Source organism: Trachemys scripta, chromosome 1, assembly GCF_013100865.1.
Source record: "Trachemys scripta elegans isolate TJP31775 chromosome 1, CAS_Tse_1.0, whole genome shotgun sequence".
NCBI lineage: Eukaryota > Metazoa > Chordata > Testudines > Emydidae > Trachemys > Trachemys scripta.
Window position 1 is genome coordinate 124,124,137 of NC_048298.1, and position 22,557 is coordinate 124,146,693.

At 35.1% G+C, this 22,557-nt stretch overlaps 1 long non-coding RNA gene across 2 annotated transcripts in view; it reads left to right on the plus strand.

Annotated features, from left to right (window-relative positions):
* LOC117884085 overlaps positions 1–22,557 on the plus strand; it is a 94,065-nt gene that overhangs the window by 1,476 nt on the left and 70,032 nt on the right. The window lies entirely within an intron of this gene.

Below are 22,557 nucleotides of genomic sequence, written 5' to 3' on the forward strand. Positions count from 1 at the left end.
TTTCAGAAACTCTTAGTGGATATAAGGAGATTGCCTTTTGACTACGTATTCATTTATTTTTAACCTGCAATACATATTGGACCATCAAGGTTCAGATTAATTTAAAATGATCACTTGCAGGTTATTAAGTATGCAGTACAGTTATTAATTTTGGGGGGTTCATTCTCCCTCCCTCTCAAGTCTACTCCTCCCTTCACCAGTCTGTTTAAAACCAGACAAAGGTTGATCACAGCATTTATTTCTGAATGCAAATGTTCTAGGACTTGTGCCAGTCTTGCCTTCATTGATTGCACTGTAGCTTCTTTGTTGAATGGCACTTTTTTATTTTCCCCCCTTAGGTCTTTTTTTTTTTTAAACAGAAGGAAGCTCAAACCTGAAAAGAAACAAAACAAAGTTGTGTGGTGCAAATTCAGATTTTTATTTTAATTACTAATAAGTTGCTAGACAATTATGTTCGGACCAATTATAAAAACAGCTAATCTAGAGTTATATTAGCCTTTGTCGTGTGTGTGTGTGTGTTTGCGCGTGTGCATACGTGCATTTATTAACTGATAGTTTTGAATGTTACTCAGTGATGACCATAGGTAATTGCATCCCACTACGATTACATTTTCCTGATTGTCTTAGCAATGTGCATTTTGGCATACGTATTTTCTGCTTTCATATGTATTGTTTCTGAATGCTCAGAATTGTCCTAGTTTAGGGGGCACAAAATATTAATCAAGGAATTTATGTAAGTATAATACTTTTATAATGTAATGCCATTTATAGATCAAAACAGCATGTGGATGTAGATGTTCTTGTCATAACCCTGAAACACTTAGTCAATTTGGCAAACTCTGCACACTTAAGATATATCAGTACTATGAAAAGGCGGATGTCATATTTAGTTTGTATTATTCATGCAGCCAAGTAAAATGTACATGTGCAAATACACGAGAATATATCATTGTTCTGATGGAAATAAATGTACTTCAAAGACATTTTATGCAAAACCTATTCCTTCTGTATAGGCTTGTAACAGAAAATGCTTTCCTTTACATTGCAAAATATGACGGCTTAGTAAAATATTTTAATGTTGCTCATTTTTATTTTATTTGTGTCAGTGCATTTAAGTAAAAAAAAAAAACACAACTAAACCTGAACGGATTTATTTTTTAAACAAAAATAATGAGAACGTAGCAACTAACTCGTGCAAAGCTAGTTTTAAATTCAGGCCACTGCCAATATTGGATTGAAACAATCCACGTAATAGCATTGCATTTAGAGTCTTTTATGGCAACAAAAAACAACTAATAACTTTTAGTAGTAAAGCTGATTAAACTCAAACCAGTCAGAGTATGTATTGGTGAATTGTATAGATCAAGAAAGGAGTTCAGCAATGTATGACTCAATGGTAGAAAAGCTAAACTTAAATTCTTCAAAGTATTATTTTAGAGGCCTGTGTAAGTTCCATAGAACAATGCAAATAGAATAATAGTTGGGGAGTTTTAAGCTATACTATTTGTAGTAGTTATAAAATCAGAAAATGGTAGTTAAAATAAAATTCACACCAAGGGAAATTCAAACTGCTTCATGATACATGACCTTATTAGTCCTATATCTGCTTAAGTTTTTTTTTCTCACTAGCTTGTAATACTGTTGTTGTTCTATTGTTGATAAGTATTTTTACAAGAAACATAAAATTATTTACAGTAAATTAGCTTGCATTGTTATGTTCTAGATGATTCGCTATAAATTATAGATATGAAAAAGGTAATAAAAGCAGAATTATTGGTTTATTTCATAATGAAAATTTTCTTGAGCATGCTATGGATTGATTTAGTAAGGCATAAAATCATGTATTTTGTACATTAATCCAATGAAGGGTAGATGAAAATTTATTCATTAAGCGGCTGATCTCATCCAAGTTTTTAAGTTTCAAATTATTTTTGACTAATATTTAAAATAAAAACTATTCAGTAAGACCCTCAGATTAGTGCTATATTAGGAATTATGCTCAGGAGCTAAAATATTTAACTTGTTAAAACGTTTTATACTGGACTGCGAAGTATTGAGCTGCAGCTTGTGGTATATAGATGTAAAATGCAAGGACAATACCCTCTCCATAATTAAAAATATATCTTTCTTTATATCAATCAAGTTGTGCGTTTTTATGTAATAGTTTCAGTTAAATATTTTTTTAAAATAATTTAGGGTATGCTGTTGTCTATAACAGGTTATTAATTTTTTTTTTTTTAAATCCTCCTAAAAGTGGTTTGGTTCTTGTTGATAGTGTTGCATGTAAATAAGATACATACAAAAATCCCAGTATTCCCTTTTCAAATTCCACATATCCCATTACAAAATATTTGTTCTACCAAATACTATTGATATATGGGGAGAAGGAGATGCAACAGCAAAAGGTAAATATGTCGTAGTAATGTGAAGTGCTGAACAGAGAGCAGATACTATGTAAAAGATTACGAGTAGATTGCAATACAACAAAATGAACAAAGTACACAATACTTTACACAAATGGATGGATTATGATAGGATAATAACTTTCAAAGGTAATAAATTGTACTTAAATCACTGAGAGCCAAACCCTGGTGTCCTTACTCAGGCAAATTTGAAATTTTTGGAATTTTGCCTGGGTGAGTCCTGAAGGATTTGGGCCAGTATGAAATAAGGAGGGTGTTTTGATTTTGTTTTGGTTTGAGGCATCTCTCTGAATGATACTTGTAGTTCCTTGTTCTTGCCCATATTACATATATGATACGATATAAATCCTAGGTTATTTCATACGGACATAGACAGAGACAGCGCCCTGGCCTCTTTTGACACATGCCAAATATTATTAAACATTCTTTAGAGATTAAAAATAAAATTAAAAAGAAGTGAAAGGAATATTTTCTTCCATCTAGATTTCTTTTGAAGAGATTTGCATATAAAACATAGAATCATTGAATCAGTGGTATGTTTTCAGTGACTTCCTCACAAATAGAATGACTTCACTGTAATCTGCCTTCATTCCATGTGACACTGGCTCTTGTGACATAATCAAGCTGTGGTGTCTCCAAGGCTGAACCACAAGGTTTAAAGTCCCTCCTGCACATGGTTGCTTAAGGTGTGGGCAGGTCTATGATTGTGACACCTTCACTTCAAAAATCTGAAATGTGTTCTAATGAGGCATTTTGCTTCTTAACTGCATCACTTGCTTCTCACTTGCTCTCGGCTCGAAACAGGTGTAGATAATCATCACTCTTTGCTAAACTGGCTGTTCTGGTGGATCTGTAACAATGCAACACCGTGTCACAATTTTAATTTTGATTTTTATAGTTTATGTCTGGCAAAAACTACATTTTAATTAGAAACACCGATACGTTTCATTCTTCAAACGGTACATGCTGTACAACTGAAGACGAAGAAACGTGTTCTGTGTGTGTTGATACACTATATATGGTATTTGATTTGGGCAAAGATATTCATTCAGTTATTCTTCATGCATACAGCTAGATAAACTATTGATTGCAGGAAGAGCACTTAGACAATGGAGTAGTACTTATACCCAGAACCACTCTGGTAGGCACCGTTGACATGCATAGGTAAGTAGGTGCTGGCAAATAGGTATATATAAAAGAGCAGGGCTAGATTTTTAAGTGCATGTGCAAACTTTTGCAAGCTTACATTAGCACAAACTCTAATGCATGTGTAAACCCCTGTTTGCTTATGCCTGTAATTATGGGCCTGATCTAAAATCTACTGACATCCATTGACTTTAATGGGATTTAGATCAAGCCCTTGTGCACAAACATCAAGATTTAGTGTATTGGCATTTGCATGCCTGCAAGTCAGTGGGCACAATAAATCTGTTTATATGCTTTGTGGGGCCCATTTGTAAATCTTACCTATATATTAGTGTTTGTGAACAAATCCATGTATGATTTTCTAAAGAAAGAAACCCTTTATACACCACGGCTACTCCTGCCTCCATGTAAGTCAGTAGCAAAATTCCCAGTGACTTCAAGTAGGATCAGGATTGTGGTAAAGTACATCATTTAATTCGTAAGATAGAACAAAACTCTGATTTTGGCTCCCTCTCCTGATGGCCTTACTCATGAAACTACACATGTGAATGAAAGCTGCAGAATTGGGCCCTTTCATAGTTCAATCTCTTTTAAAGTATGTGGTTAAATCTAAACCCTCATTATTTTGTGTAGTCTTTATAAAGAACCATTATTTTCTGAAGCTTAGTGCTACTAATTATTTAATACTTACACACTCTTGCCTCGTCAATAAAAATTTGAAACTTGTTATGTCAGACCTCTGGAAACAAAGGGTCTGATCCAAAGCTCATTGGAATCACTGGAAGTTTTTCCATTAACTTCAGTGGGTTTTGGATCTAGCCTGTGTACGTAGCAGTTTTAAATTATGATTCAACCATTAGACTGACTTTCTCTTCCCTCTCACTGTTTTCAGGAGTCTGGTGGAATTTATTCAGGAATGTCATTCCCAAATATTTCTTAAAAGACACTGTGTGAGTAAATTATAGTTCCAGAAATGATAAAGGGGGATTCAGGGAGTTTCATGACCTTGGTGCACTAAATGAGAGTTTTAGGAAGAAGCGGGAGAGGCATTGGGTTCTCATTAGGAACATAATTAAAGCTGTGGCTTCCTACAAAGGAATTCTTTATTTAAATTAGAGTAATGTTTTTTGGAAGGATTCTAAATATTAATGACACCTTTGAATGACTGTTTATTGAATTTTGGCTGTCTATAAGACTACCATTACCTTAGCCTTCATGTCCAGTTATTTGCCGGAGAAACATCCAGTTCCTTCCTGATCTTGGAGAAGTATTCAAATGACATGCTTTTTTTAGACTTGTTTAAAAAATAGAAAAATAAACCGCCTCAAACACTGATCATAGTTTTTGTAAGAGAAAAAAATTTAAAAAATATTATTTTTATTACAAGTAATAGGACTTATTTAAATATTAATTTAGAAAGTGTTCATTTTCTATAGCTCTTGGTTGATTATATATACACTGCTGACCGATAATTCTGCACATTGTTCTAGCTCGCTAAAGTCTTGTGTGTATTTAGCATGATTAGGGTGATCAGACAGCAAGTGTGAAAAATCGAGATGGGGGTGGGGGGTAATAGGAGCCTATATAAGAAAAAGACCCAAAAATCGGGACTATCCCTATAAAATCGGGACATCTGGTCACCCTAAGCATGATGTACGTGCATATGATCATGCACACCTGTGTGGTCAAGATGGTATCTTTTCATATAGTGAAAAAAGACAGGAATTTCTCACCGTATTTCATGGAAAAATCAAGAAGAGGAAATACATCCTCATTTTTAGTGATAAAAAATCTCATACGCTTTCTGTTTACATTTTTGAGAGAAAATATGAGCTACAGTGTATAACTACAACTGCAAATCTGTTTAGATGGTAGGATTAGAAAAATACTTATCATATGTGGTTTGTTTTCTTTTTATTTCCTTATTTTATTTTTTCCTTATTTCTGCTAATTTAAACAAAAAGGAAAACATACTGGAAAGAACTGGTTGAAAATTTTAAAAAGAAACTGCAAACAGACTGATTTTGTGTCATTTTATTTACTTATTTTGGGGGGATGGCTGAATAGAAAAATATTTGGTAGTATTTTGGTATTTTGCAGTCATGGTACACCAAGCCACTTTGCATTCATAATTCAAGTCAGTATATGTCCTCTACCACTATGCGGGGGTTGGAAGGTTGTTGGATTTTGGTTTTGGTTTTTTGTTAAAGACTGTCATTGTTTTTCAACACAAAGTATATTAGGTTTCTGCTTAAAACTAAAGTTTTCACCTACCTGGTATAATCAACATGGAAAATTACAAATATTTGCAGTATTTTGAATTGATAATTAATTAATAATTTCAGTCTAGTAGGTGCTTTATTGATACACAAAAGCCTTTTAGACTTCTGAATGCTTTGGCAGCCTTTTGGTATTTTGTGTTGTTTTTAATTGTAACTCAGTTAATGTGCAAAAGGGTAGGGAACACTATTTGATTGCATTCACACACTCTTGGTCTGTATCTTTGTTTTTACATTCATACACAAAGGAGTCTTATTTTAGAATTACTTTATTCTTCCTACTGTATACCACATCTCATTTTAAAAGTATTATTAATAATATAGCTCTTGTTCTCTGTTTGTTGTCATTTACCGTCTTTTTTTTTAATCCTGATCCGATGTTGCATATCGACATTTGTTGCACACAACAGTTTATATTTATTGTCTGGTTCGTTTGTAGAAAAATGATGTCTGGTCCTTTAGGGCCTGATCCAAAGCCCATTGAAGTCAGTGGAAAACCTCCACTGGACGTCAATGAGATTTGGATCAGAGTAACACTTACTTAAATTTAAATGATTGATACAGGAAACTTAAACTTGAATGAAGAGAGCATGTAAAGCGCATCTAACTAATATTAAGTCTAGACTTACAGAGTGCATATTGTGTCTGTCTGGTTTGACTGATTTAAACAAAGGAGTGCCACAATGCTGCTGTCTTGTTTTAGAGGACATGGCATCCATATTCTCCCTCCTTTAACGTGTATCTCTGTGTTGTAAGGTTCATGGTGTGGGATGAATATGCACCAAAATGGATGAAAACTATATTAAAAGGCCAAAGGAAGGCCTAAGGCCCCAAAGACCCAAGGGTCATCTATTCTCCTTATCAACTTTGCTGCAACTTTTTTTAATGCTGTGTGAAAGTTTTAGCTCTTCCATCTCTGTTAAATAAACAGCATGTTTAGATTTTTTTAAATTTAATTTTTAAATACATAATTTATCAGTGAATATAATCAAATGACGCAAAGTTAATGGCTGTTTTTTTTCCAAATGGATGCAAATTTCTCATTTTAAATTATATAGAAGGCAGAATTATGCTGAAATGGTCACCTATATAGTTGTTTCTTAACTTAAGATTTACAATGATGGATTTAAGATATGGATTTACATTTTAAATCATAAATAAAATGATTATGCTGAAATTTCAGTTCCACTGGAATGTCTTAATATTAATTCAAATAAAATTAAGTTACCCCACTAGAATGTGTGTATCCTGTATCTGCGTGTGTATGTGTGCATCTTTGCCGTCATATATACACGCACATTTATGTACATAGATCCACACATATATGGACACACACGCTTTCATTGTGTGTAAATTTAATTTAATTTGAATATTATATAATATGTGTGTGAATATACATGTATGTAAAATCATATTGAATATGTAAAATATTTATTTAAAATGGTAAGTCTTTGACTTACCTCTGGAAAACCGATAAAAGCTCAGTTTTTCTTGTTTAACAAGTTAAAACTATTAATTGTCAGGTATTTGTATTTTGGCCCCAAAAATCATTTTTATGAGTGATAATTTACAGTGTTGATTAGGCTAAAAAGGCAAGGAACAGTTTGCTGGACCATAGCCTGGTATAGTGACCTCAAACAACATCCCTTTCTTGAATCTACAAAAAGAGGAATAATTTGGGGTGTGACAGCAGGTGAGCAGGAAGTTGTATCTGGCGTGGGAGAGCAGGCCATTCCGGATGCAGGGTAGCACATCCAGTTGAGGTTTTGCTTCACTTTACTGTGAAGGGATTTCTCATCCATGACTTCTGTAACATACGAAGGATGATCTCACACTTTTTGATGACATTGTACATCCATATTCCATAATTAGAGAGTCAGCAGCATGTCATACCATACTCCATATATCAGTATCTGCAGCTCTGGCTAGTTAAAAAGAACATCAAGAATTAAACAGAAATACACCTCTACCCCGATATAACGTGACCTGATATAACACAAATTCAGATATAACGCGGTAAAGCTGTGCTCCGGGGGGGGAGGGGGACGGGGCTGCGGACTCCGGCGGATCAAAGCAAGTTCGATATAACATGGTTTCATCTATAATGCAGTAAGATTTTTTGGCTCTCGAGGACCTCGTTATATTGGGGTAGAGGTGTACATTCTTTTCCCAAAATAGGTCTTCTCTTGTGAGTAAGGTAGGGCCATATTGCATACAGTTAAAACCTATGGCCATTTACAAAATTTCTTGTTAGATACATGACCATCAAAATTCCATCCTATCTTATTGGTTTAGGTCTTTGTATTTCTGATATCTGCTGAACAGAATATAGTGAAGAGTACACAAAAAAGAGGATAAGTGAATAAGTATTAAATTCCAAAAAGGAATCAGAAATTGTAACTTTCTGTGGTCATATGGCTGTTCCTCAGCAAAAGTAATCAAATCCAAAATAAAACCTTCAATAAAAAGCAGCTAATAAGCTTCCCTGGAGAGGAATTCATGAAAAATTCAGCACTTTCTAATTCTGAACACTACTTTAAAATTTCTTATAAAGAACAAACAAAAGCTCTTAAAATCATCTTTGCATTTAGAGATGAATTTTGAAGGCTAGTTGGACAATGAATTGTGCAGTTGGTTACAGTTCCTCACTGGTTCACGTGACACACTTTCATCAACACAAAAGTCTACAGGTGATTTTGGAAGAGGTTTTTCTTAGATACATTTCACAGTATTCTGTAATGTTACAAATTCTGAGCACTAGTTTTTTTTAAAAAAAGAAAAGCCATTGGTTACTACTGTACTAGTTACTCTAATAGAGTGAAATTCACACATTTCGCAGAGGGCCAGTTCCAGGCCTATACATCTTTTAAGTCTCACTAAAGTCAACTTATGTATTGCGTAGGCCATATTCTAGCCCTCTGCACAGGGGAGAATTTCTTCTTTAGGACCTAAACATGTAAACACTTATTACTGGGTAAAGTGCTTACTACTGTGAGCAACCTAACTGTCCCGTTGATTTCAGTGGGGCTGGTTGTATGATTAGGCCAACAAAGAGATTGTGGTGCTATTTTGAAAAACATGGTGAGATTTATTCTTTGCCATTCCAATTTCCATAAACAAAGTGGAGCACACTAGTTAGAACCTGGCCATAATGTCACATATATGGGTGTGTTTTGGTGCCAGTGATCTGGAAGCATGAGCAAAGGGTTGGGACTTGAGAGAGCCTAAATTCTAAACCCAGCTCTAGAACTGACTTGCTGTAGCCTCAATCAAGTCATTTCACCTCTCTGCCTAAGTTTCCCCACCTGTAAAGTGGAGATAATAATTTTTACTTTTTGCACGGGGCTGTTATGAGAAATAGTTAATGGTTGAACATGCAGAGCATGATATATAAATGCTAAGTTGTATATCGTCAAATGTGTGGTTTCTATTTATTTATTTAGTGGGAGGAAAGGTGTAAGGTGTTTTGAAATGTGTGAGTGAAACTAATGCTCATGAAATTGAGGGACTAACAACATTAGTTTGCACAGGGCTGCTAAAGTATCTCAACCTTTACCTCCACTACAGCTGCTATTCTAGTTCTTGGTTTATTTTGGGTAGGCACTTCCAGTCATACAAAAATATATGATGGTTTTGTGATGGGGTCTAAAAGAATACTCCTCTTCCTCCTAAAAATCAGTGTTAGTCATGGTCTAAAGTGGACTATGAAACCAAACGTTCATAGGTGGAAGATTAGTTGGTGCCCTTCCTAAGCTAGCATGTTTCTATTCTCCACCACCATCTTGTAAGATTATTCTGTTTTGTACATATATAAGCAGTAAGCGTGATTACAAGGCATGTGGCATTCTAGACACAGGTACCTGAAATCAAAAATCTAAATCTAAATCAAAAGAGCTGGAGATAGAAATGATCTATTAAATCACCAAATCCAATCCCATTCCAGTGTAGAATAGTTCCTTACAACTCATTAAAATACAGTATGCTGTTAACGTTCTATTAAAGCATATGGAAATAAATGAGATAATTGATTACAAAAATGTCCTTTGCAGGATGCATTTCAAATGTTTCCTCTAGTGTAGCCATCTGGGAGGAAACTTGTTAAAAGTAAAGTCCTCTGACATATTTTAGATATTTTGTTTGCTGAATTTTTTTTCCTGATAACTCCATTCTTTTCTGCCTCGTATTGTAACCCATCCTATGTTTCCTGTTAGAAACTGAACTGTTTAGTACTAGTAGAACTAGCGAGAGTGCTTGGTCGATACAGTTTTGGCATTGTGTAGCAAATTACACTCAGCTCAAATGAACAGGCTTCCTCAATCACCCTGTCTCCAGTTTTGTGGTGGTGTTTTTTTCTCATCGAGGGCACAGCTACACTGAAGAGTGCCCCCAGACACACATGTGATGTATATAATTAAAAAGCAGACTTACCAGTGCTTAGAATTTTACCAAGTGAAGGGAGCATCAGTAGTTCCTCAGTATGTTCAGCTTCACGCCAGCAAAACCTATAACATTTTTAAGTTAGTGTTTAAGATTAAGTGTATTATTAATTACTATTTTAACAACAAATTAATCTTTCTGTTGAGTACGTTACTTATATCCAGATCCTGCAGACACTTATGCATGTTATGTGGCTTTACACACATCAGCAGTCCAGTCAAGTCCAGAAAAATTTCCATGAAGTCTACAGGATTAGCCCTTTGCTTAAATAACGAGGATATTTTCAGTGAGTAGATAAAGAGAGCTGTTTTGAGAATAGGGCTTCTTATATTTATAAACTAAAATATGGAAAGCCTATAGCTGGAATTTTTAAAAGTGTTCACTAATTTTTGGATGCTGCACATGAGATATCTAGGGCTTGATTATCAGAGATGTTAAAAATCTTCATCTGGGAGCTTTGGGTTCTTAGCTCCTCTAAGAATCAGCCCCTATATGTCTCTGATTGGACACTCAGAATTCTGAAAATTTGACAGAAGATTATAATTATTTATTTGTATTGTTGTACCAGCTACAGTCGCTATTATATTAAAAATTGTATAATACTCAGGTACACACAGTCCCTACACCTTAGAGCACAAAGTCCAATTTGAGACGAGGTGGAATAATGGAGTGTGAGGAACCTAAGGAAGGAAAGTAGTGGGAGGATGAAGGCTATTAGTTTGGGCTGTTCATTTGGACAGATTTTATGACTGTGTCAAGGCAGCATGTTTTGACTTTTTTTGGTCCTGTTTCCACACTTGTCCTAAACTCCTGTATTTTTTTTAAATTGACTTTGCCTCACTTTTTCTTTCTTCACTCCTCATCTCAGAATACCCATGGATATATTTCCAAAATTATTAGTAGGCAAGACTATGGCTGCAGTGATTGTTCTACCGCATGCATCTCCTATATAGACTGCCTGCAGCTCAAATCAGAAAAGAAGACTAAGTTGTATTTTCCCCTTCCTTCAGTTAGATGGGTGGTACATTCAAAGTGATTGACTTGCTCCACCATGCTTTGAACTGGAGATCTGGAAACTCATTGCAAGATAGTACACTGTCTCAGAGGCTGACTGGCAAATTTGGAATTTGAACTTTATATTCTAAGAAACAGATACTGGCCACACCAGGAGTTCAGTTCCAGCAGTGATGGGATATTTCAGTTCAAGTCTGCACTGAATTAGAAATCCAGTAAAAGGATCCAATAGACCAGAAATCTATAAATCTACAGTCATAGTGAATAATATACCTATTTCACTTTATTCTAATCAGCAAAGCAAAACTCTACTGTCATGCTACTACTGACACACGTAGTATGGGACTGGTAATTCAATAACTTTCAAGATAAATTATCAGTATGACACGGTGAGGCATTTTTTAATCTTTTTATTCTAACAGTGCATATTCTATTTTCTCTAAAGTCTAGTATGGGTTTTTTTGTTAAACAATGAAAGTTAGTATTGTTTTGTAGGATGGGGGTATTTAAATAAATATTTATCCTAAAACCATATGTCCAGTGCATTGTCATCACTACTTTTTATTGTTCTTGTTTAAATAATATGTCTTATTGTGATTTTCTTTAAATAAGAAACCCATTGGACATGAATTTTCATGTTCATATCAAGTGTTATTTTTAAGTTATACTTTAAAAAAAAGCACCCAGAAACTCAATTCAGATACATTCAGTGACAGGCCTAAGCCTGCATCCATTGCTGTTAAGGGCAAAACTCATTGAATTCAATGGTTGTAGGATCAGGCCTAAATAACTGTCCAGTGGTATTGTGTCAGATCAAACATTGTCAGATATGTACTTTTCAACAAGCGACTGTTGAGTTTAGAGGGGAAAATAAGTCCATAAATAACTCTGGTTACATAGTTAGTCAGAATTTTATTTTTGGAGTCATGTACGGACTATTGTAATGCAATGCTATTGTATTATACTAAATTGTATGCAATACTATACTGTTATAGTATAACTTATTTAATTTGCCTCATCTGCGATGCAGTCTGTATTAAAGAGTTGAAGTTGTAGATTAAAATGTAGTTTTCAAGAAGAAAGAAACTGCAATAAAAGTACTTGAACTACTAGTTCTTCCAATGATTAATAGCAAGACTTGCTTGGAACTTAGTCTTTGATTTCCTCTGTTTAATTGTAGCCCTGAGTGAAATAGGGTTTTGATTTACAGAAAATGTAGAATTGGGTACAGAAAGTTTTAAATTTCAGTAACAATAAAATTTCCCACAATAATCATGTCATATTGTTTCAATTCAAAAGAGCTAAGGGTTGATTTATGTGGGAAAAAAACTATAGCAGCCAAGTTTCATATTAAAAACTTGAGAAAAAAATTTAAATAAATTTCCTTCTTTTGACTAATATAAAAAGTTGATTTTCTTATAATAAATGTAGCAAACACACACACACACATACACAAAGTATACACCATCTACCTTAAATTTTGGAATAATGTGCATACTAATTAATTTTAAACCATTTACAAGTTTTGCAAAACTACATTCTTACTCTGACAATCAGTATATTAAATTAACTAGAAAATTGTAATAGCATATATTAGAACAATGGTGGAAAAAATAGTAGGAGCTATAGGAAAAACAGCATCCTGAAAACATGGCTTGAAAATTTATTTCAATTGCTTTTTGTGGGATATTTACATATGTATGGAGAGAATGCTATATACTGTATGTTACTGAGGGTTTAATAATAATTAGGGCCTGTTCTAAAATTCCTTTTTGGGAGTTTTGCATGGTTGGGCCCTTGAGAACATATTCTTGTTTCAGCCAGCTTTTGTTGATATTTTTTCATTTTACTGTAATCAAGAACAATGGTTAAAGTAATAATCCTAAACTTTAGACTTCTAGATAGTTGAAATATATATAGAAACATTCAAGTTATTAAGGGAAAAATGAATTAACCTTAGCAACTTCAAAGCAAATTCTGGGATAAATCTGAAAGAATGCCCCTGACTTCAGTGCAGCTATTTCAGATTCATGCCATTGTAACTGAGAACTGATTTGGGCCTTTGTGTTTCATTATATATGTGACAAAAATTATTTTAAAATAATTTTAGAAAATGATAAAATAACTAATTGTTTGTGCCCATCACTTGGGTTTTAAAGTGCTTCAGCACAGTCTTTTCTTGGAGACTTTTTGTTTGGAGTTTACAGCTTGAATATTATCTTCTATAAAATGATTTTCTGCTTCTATGATATCTGAATAGTGCCATTTGTCATAACCAAAATGTAAAATAAAAACATAAAATACAGAATCAATTAGAAGATTTTTAAAATATGTACTACTGTACATTTCTTGGATTATTTAATAAGTAACTTTTTAAAATCAGGTAATCTCTGCATTTGTGCCACAGTCTAACAGTTTAATCAAGATACAAATTCAGAAACAGATCAGCACTGTCTTTTATATTGTGCTTCTAAATCCAAAGTAATTGGTACCAAATCTTGGTAGAGGAAAAGACTGCCATTTTCATCCGACCGGTACCAGTGGGTGTTTTTCCACAATTGCGTCACATAAAAAGTGAAGATACAAGAGACATTGAAAGGACCAGAATATGAATTCTTCTATAACATACCTTTTCATCAGAGTATGAGGTTGATGAAAAAATCCATTTAATTCAGTATGACAGCATATTGTAAATAATGCAGTTTACTTTGCATTCTTTATCCTTCCTTTCTGGTGGTAATAGAGAATTTTAGTTAAGCTCCCCTTACTTTTAAGGATAAAATATACACTCAGAAATAGATAAGGAAGAAAAAAATAATAGTGCTTATGTGCTATTGTGATAAAAACATGGTCATTAGCAAAAATATTTTAATTGTTGTTTTTGTTAAAACCTATAGTTCATTTCAAGATACAGAATAGGTTGTACATTGTGCATTTCCAACTGTATGTTTTTTTAAAAGAAAGCATAACAACATTTATTTATATTCATATGAACATATATAAGCTATAGACTGAAAATGTACATTCTAACAGCACAGATGGAGTATTCTGTCATTAGAATTGTTTGTTGCTTTTTGGAACATGGAGCATATTTTTATCGTGGCATCAACAATTTCTAAGAACTGAGGTCAAAATAAGCAGGTTACACTTGGATACAAGAACAATCTGGAAAATACCCTAAACTCCCTGCATCAGCATAAATATGTATTTAGATAGGCACACATTTTTTTATAACAAGGTGTTGCCTTTTATTTTATTTGGTAGAGTGCATGTGCAGTAGGTTTTAGATATACAAGTATATATGTACACAACATGGCCTTTATTTTAAGTACCAAACTAAATTTATATGTGACACCCTTGCAATATTTCTCTAAGCATGTGGATTTTTTTATGAGTAAAGCAGCGGTGATGTCATGGTAGATGCAGAGCATTTTTAAATAATCACCTTGAAAATGATTCCTGTGGTAGGGATCGGATCCTGCAAACAGACACATAAGTAACTTCATTTACACATGTGGTCATTTCAAAGTCAATGGGACCTCTTGCGTGAGTAAAGGTAATTACAAGCATGTTTGCAGCATCAGACTATTCATAAGCTCCTATTGAGAGTGAAATTCTGGCCCCTTTGAAATAAATGTGTGTTTTGCAGTTGACCTCGATGATGCCAAGATTTCATCCATAGTGTTTACAAAAAGCCAAAAAAGTTACATATAATGGGACAAAGACTTACAATAATTTTGGCTTGAGTAGGGACATAAATCATTACGTTTCTTCAATTCAGGAAAAGTTTCTATAACCACATTCATTTATAGCTAGCTACTAAGATTTGCCTAGTCATGGTACAGTTATGTTTCTTTTCTTGGCTTTTAAAAAATTATAATTATCTCTTTTGATTATTATTCTGAGGTTTATGCATTTATTCTAGCTCGGGCATGCATGCGCATGTAGTATCCTTTACAATAAAATCATTTTTCCCTGTCTCCTACACAGAATAATCTGATTTATATGCATTCAAACAGCTGTTACTGCAGGTTAACTATTTTGTGCAGTACCAATACTGTGAGAGCTATGAGAATTTACAAAACTATTTTAGCAAACTAGCTTTGTTTATTTAAAAGAAAAAAAACAACTTTTCTGGATTGTCCATTGTTATCAGCTTCTGGCATTTGCCTCTAAAGTAATTTTTCGTGCCGGCAAAGTCTCCTGTGGACTATCCAGTGCCAGAATGGCTTCATCATTCCTCCTTACCTTCCACGTCCCTCTTTCTACCTTAGCCATCTTAGGGTTAGAAGATCTTTCGGAAAACTTTTTCATAAGTTCTTCTTATTTCACTTTTTATCATGCTTTCTCGGATCTTGATGCTGTTGTACTTTTTTAGAAGTTTTCCTTGTGCAATGACAATTCTTGTACACCCTGCGCCCAGTTTCACCCACAGTCTCTCTCTCTCTCTCTGCCAGTTCCTGGGTCTCAGGATCTGCGAATGTAGCTGCGGACCTTCCTCCTCCTTTTTTTTTTTTTTAATGGTCTCCCTAAGCCCACTGCAGATGGTCTGGTCCTCCTACATAATAAGGAGGGTTTTTTTCTTTTGAGGCAGGTCTCTGTCAACCTGAAAAACAGATAGGCAGGCAGGGTTGGACCTGGATTTTTTTTAAAAGATTCTGTGGGGTTTCTTTGCCAGAGTTAAGAACTCCCTAATATCTTGTTGCAACTTTCTAATAGCTTGGTAACAAAACTAGGAATGCATTTGGTCCACCTTATTTTGTCAGGGGGGGAAAAACATACATTAGCAAAACGAAGTTTAGGGGCAGCTTGAGAAGAAAAAGAAACGAAGGAAAACTATGCTAGGAATTGGTGAAAATTAGTTGCTGAAAGATGTTGGTCTTACAACAGAAGTGTAGTAGATTTTGCTAAATGTGTTCAGGGTTACTTTGGCGCAGTCTGTTATGACGGTATGTTTCCTAATAAGAGTGGTTCCTTCTACAAGTTTAACTACATTTTTTTATAATTATGTATGTTAATTACTAAAATATACCTAAAGCGTTGGAATTTAAAGCTTTTGTGCAGGAGCTAAAGAAAGGAGAGATGAGGCCTTCTTGATTAACCCACATCCAGTGTCTCCTGTCCTTCCTGTATAGCCGTACAGTGTCAAACCGTAGAAGGTTTAGGCCCTAAAGACCTATAAATACTAGGTTCGTAGATGTGTTGATGTGCCACCTTTATGGCATCTTTAATTTCTGGGTATTATAAAACCACCAAAGTTGCTGGATCTGTGGGCCTCTTTAGTGAGTGTGTTTACATGGAAGAGACCTATTTCATAGGCTTTCATTCAAATGTCTTGCCATAATGGCAGTTCTGGCTTTGTGTTGTCCATTGAAGCCCCAGACCACTATACACAGCCCTTCTGATCTCAACTGTGCCGTTTAGGAGAGGAGAATATGGGAGGTATGCAGAAGAAACCAACTAAATAACATTCTACCCAGGGGCAGTTTGAGCAGCTGATCTGACCAATGTGAGAAATGTGCATCAGTATTAGAAACAATACTTGAATAGACAAAAGCATAAAAATCGTCAGAAAAAAATTAGATTTTGTTAATAATAGGAAACATTTTGTAAGATAATTTTGTTCCTTCCCTACTATGTGTGTTAATACACTAACAGGGCCATGCATTGGACAGTGACAGTTACATTTCAGAACTGGCTGTTGTACTCCATAATGTTTGTTAAAATTGGGCTCAATTGCGCAGTACCATATATGGCTCAAAGAAGGCAACCACTGGGGTTAGGAAGGCATCTTTGATGACCAGTTGGGCAATAGAGAGGTGTCAAAGAGAATGGGCCATGCAAGAATGAACAGAGGCAATGAAGGCTCTTGAGAGGAGATGCAGAATGTGATAGTAGAGATCAGCTCACACTAGCATGCAGATGACCCAGTGATGGTCAGTAAGCACAGAATTTGAAGTGAAAGCAATCAGCATTGCATTAACACGCAGCAAGCTGATATGGATGTGGCAAAACCAGTTATCTGTTGATCACTGTTGTGTCATTTGTATGAAGGTGCATGTGATGGTGACCATCTGCAGCTGGGTTTTCCTGGTCTCTGTGCACCCATTGTTGACAACTTTGTATGAGATGCACTTCATCCACCAATCATTTTTTTCCTGTCTTGTCCGCTACATGATGTCTCTTCTGCTAGCTATCAGACTCAAGCATTGCCAGTAGCTGTGGCACTGCCAGTAGTTGTTGCTCTGGCTTGCCTCGTTCTTTGCTGATAATATACAAACCTACCTGAACAAGGAGTATGACTTCCATCTGTTTAAAGAAAGAAAAAGCAGCATGTCATCTGAGAGCCGCTAAAACACAAACAAGAAAAAGAAAAACCTAGGTAGGCCATGTACACATCATGACCCTCATTTTAATGGGGAAAAAAGTCAGTAAAACATATTTATTTATTCATTCATTCATCCAGATGCACTTCTAGTCCCCAATCCTCCTGTTTTGGGATCTGTGCAGGCAAACTGATACAGCTGTGTGGAGCCCCATTGATTTCACTGAGGTTCCATGCAAGCCCAGCAATCTGACTATGCAGATCACATTGCTGATCACATTGTAGGATTGTGGCCATAATGAGCAACTACTGCTTTAGGATTTACTGAATTTTCATTTTAAAAAATTAATAAATTAGGCTCTAGGTTAGTACACAAGACTCCTACTTTTAGAGATCTGGGTCCAAAGTGAAAATGGATTTCAAGGTCTGAACCTGCCATGGCAGACATTAATCTGTATCACAAAATTATCACACAGTTTGGCACAGTTGACGTTCAATGCTCAAGGCAGCCCTTGGAATGGAATACAGGATTAAGGTCAGAATATTGCCAACCCCAAACATTCATTCAAAAATCATGAGACTGGTTTAAATACCATAAGATGTTAATAATAATGTTGGGGTTCTTTTTATTTTCCATCTGGTTTTTGAGCCCTTAGCATTCACATTTTGAAACTTTTCTCCACAGCCATGAGGAATAGAGATTGGGGGCGGGGGAGGTAGAGGGGGAAATAAGGCAGCTGAGAATGAAAGACCTCTATTCACATGACTCTGGGAGCTGGGAATTTAAAACAAATATCAATTATTCTGAGAGTTGGTAACACCATGATCAGGCTCTAATCTATTCTAGTAGTCCCATATTTTTGAGACACACATTCACCTATTTCTTTATAAAACCAGGCAATGATCAATGTTTGTATATTTCTAAAATTATATTTGAACCTACTTCTGTTATCTGCTTGGTGAAGTAATTAAAGTATAAGCTGCTGTTTTAAGTTGTTTGTAATTAGTTTGTTTGCTTTAAGGTGAAATTAAACAAACTGGTACCATATAATTTGTCAGGTGAGTGCAATGGTATTTTTAAAAAAATCTCAGGTGGCCAAAAAAGGTATGCAGTGAGGTTTTGTATATTTATTTTAATCTGTCCTGACTGAGCCTGTTCATTTTTAAACCTCAGATTGTATAAGCACTGAAGACTAAATTCTACAAAAAGGGAGATCCATTTGTGGATCTCGCAGTTGTCTGTGAATATCTGTGCATGAGCAGGGCAGCAACAATCAAGTTGAATTCTTCTCTGCTTGTGACATTTGTGTTTGGCTGGGGTTGGGTTTCCACATATGCACTAGAAACAAGAATGGGTCTGACCCAGAATATCAGACCTGACTGCACTCTCTTTAGTTTCGGGAAAGTCTGAATTAAAATCTAGACCTCAGCTTTGTGACTATGTCCTATGTCTAGTTAAAAAATGTGATCATTCTTCAACCAGTAGCTATCTAGCGTATCTGGGTCTTGCATAAGCTTGTGGTGTTGATTCCAGGTTCCTTATTCTGGCTTCCTGAACAGGGCTCTTTAGTAAATCTCTAACTTGAATTTACAGGATATATAGTTAAAACAGGGAGAAACTATCATCATCAGAAGCACAGTTGTTTGGAAGACCAGGTGCACAATAGATAATCCACAAGTAAAAGGTTATGCTGGACTGTCCAGTACAGCAGTAACAAGTCAGGTTTACTGTGTTATTTCACATGTAAGTAAAACAGATGTACTATCCCTTTCACATTGCTGGAATGCATGCAGCATACAGTACCAAACAATACTGCTGTTCCATTTTACAGTGCAGATAATTTCTATTCTCTTATGTTTTCTCTCACACTGGTATCGCTAGCTGGTTGAAATTTATATGCACGCTGGCTGATCTGTTGCTCTCTGCTCCATAGTATAACTACAATCTCCTGGGGCAGACCTGTCATTACACACAGCGTGATCACAAAGAGAGTGGGTGCAGTTAGAGAAAGATCTGGCAGTGTGTTAATAAAAGGCCTAATGAAGAATAAAAATTCCCTACCAAGAATACTTTAAGAATTGTTGCTTGTAGGAAATTAAAATTATGCACTAAAGAATACATTGTATATTCCTACCTCAACGCAAGCTCTCAAAAATGGGGCCCAAGTTTTAAATGTAGGTGCCTATATAGCATGTTTGAATGTTCAGATTTGCACGTATGCATGTAAAACAGACATGTATGTGCCTAAGTGTATATTCAGGTATCTAAATGCAGCATTTGGACCTCCTATATTAGCATCCTTTTAGAAAATTCATCCTGTGAAGTTGAAAAATGTAAAAAACAGGTGTGTAGCATTTTCGCTCTTCCCAGAATCTGGTTTTTCAGGTATTCATGAACAAATTTCAATATATATTTCTGAGTTTATTTTTGCTGAGAGATGCTTTCTTTCTTTTGAAATTTCAGTATATTAGTCTGAAGATATGGGCACAACCTCCCTAGAAAGAACATGAAATTTATGGCACCATAATTATTCCTGTTTTAAACTAACAAACCACATCTCAATCTTCATCTAAGACACAAACTGAAACCTAAAATGAGGGAAGATTTTTTTCATTGACACTATCTGCAGGCATTCTGGGAAAGCTGCTTTGAAATTTTAAAGGTAAGAAAAGAACTTAGTCCTAAAGCAGAAGTAGATCTCTAGTTTGGATGTATAATGATAGAGTAGAGAAGGGATGGTTTGTGTATGCACATCTATGCCAAAGTGTCCCCCGAAGCAATTCCATTTAAGAAAATTATTGTAATTTTTTTCCACAAATGAAAAAGGAAGCAACAGTAATTCCAAAATTATTTCCACAATATTCTTATGTAGAGATATTCATAGATAGAGGTAGATTAAGATAATTGCAGAAATATTTTGCTGTGCAGTTTAAAACAGAAAATACATAAATTCCCATTATCTTTATTTTGCAGTATTTTATACCAAAATAAAAAATGTTTAATCCTCACAAAAAAGTTTTAGTGTAGTATTAAAAAGGCTCATTATCATCACAGAACAATGCAATATATCCTACTTTGCTTATTTTACAAAAGTAGCAAAAATATTTGCACTGCACTGCACAAGAGAATTACCCTTGCTTTGCTCATAGCATTTTTGTTTTAATTTTAATTTTGTCATGAATTAAGTTTTATGTCAAAATATACATAACTTGAACAGTAATATCCAATTCCAATAGCCATATCTTTCTATTTTTTTATGTTTAGTGGGTGAAATTGAATCCCCATATTTAACGGTCTATATATCAGTTAAGTACTATTAGTTGTGAATCTCAACAAGACACTTTGTCCCACTGGTATTTAGGTGCTGCTGGGCTCATCATTGCAATACCTAATTGATGTAGGACCCTAAGTCTCATTTAGCAAAAGGATTTAGGCACTAAGGAGCCAAAATCCTCTTGACAGTCCATGGGATTTAGGCTCCTATATTCCTAAATCCCTTTGGAAAATGAGATTAAGTTTTCTAAATCAGGCATTGCACTGCTGAGTGCTGCAATGCCTAAATACTTTTAAATATCTGGGCCTTTGTCTATCTCTGCATCTTAGGGCTTTGTTAATATATAGAGAGATGGGAGGGAAAGAGCGAGAGAGAGAGAGTATGGTTTCATAAGAGTACACAGATTTCTCCATATTCTTGAATCTATTTCTCCTGCTTATTACTAAGTTCATACATTCAGGAAAAACAAACCAAGGACCTGATTTTGTAAATATTCACTGTTGGGCATAGTGTATGCTACAGCTTGTGCTTCCATTCACTCCAATGTTAAAATGTTTCTAATTATACCTTAGTGCTCATTTTATATCTTCCATATTTTGGCCTTGGCAGACAAAGTAGCAATGTCTATAGATTTATGGACAACGGACTTATTTATAGCCAAACACAGATAAGAGTCATACACCCAGGGGCATACCCTCAATCTTTGCATATCCCCAGTTCTTGTTAACATTAATGGGATTATCCATCGTAGAAAGCATTGTAGTTGGTAGTATTTGCAGGATTGAGAGCCAAGATTACTTAATCATTTCACAATATCATTCACATTTGTATTTTTTATCTGGCTAGCCCCTCCTGTGTATCTCTGTAAGAAAAGGAGATACATCCATATTGTCTGATAATCATTCTGAATGCAGTTGGTTAAAATGGTAGGTGTCCCAGTTATGGGTCCAGAACTACATTTCTTGCACACCCAAACCCCACATTTATGTTAATGAAGATCCATAGAAATCTCTGTAAATAAATAAATCTGTCTGTAAATCCATTGACACTATTTCTCTGTCTTCCAGGGCCCAAATATAGATTAAGATGAACACAATAAAACTTGTGGTGTATAGGAAGCTTGGCTTACAGCAGCATTAATTTCGCTAACATAAGCAACATTATACATGACTCATTTTCTTGATTCAGTGTGTACGACACCAAAGCCCTAAGTTCTGTAGGGTCTCTTTACTTAACAGGCCACTTCTCTCCTTGGGCATTACTGCAACAGTTGACATCAGCAAAGAGCCTGATGCTGAACTGCTTGATCTATAAGAACGAGAACTGCTTTGAAAGCAGTCTCTGTGAGGACCCTTTGGCTCTGGTTGTTAATTCCCTAACTCCACTTCATTCAAAAAAGCTTGAAGATGTTGACCCTTAAGTTACACTGGTAAGCCATATATTTGTGCAGACATCTGGGGGAGTTTGTATGGGACTTTGGATTTTTATTTGGCATGAATTTGGGTTTTATGGGATTTTAGGCATGGAAATCTTATTTTTGTGAACTGGCTTCTTTCCGGTGATGAAAGGTTATTAGTTTGGTGTTTTTTGTCTTACTTGGATTATATTTTTAATGATCTGTTAGAGGTGTGTCTAGGGCCTGAGATTTGTCACTGTCT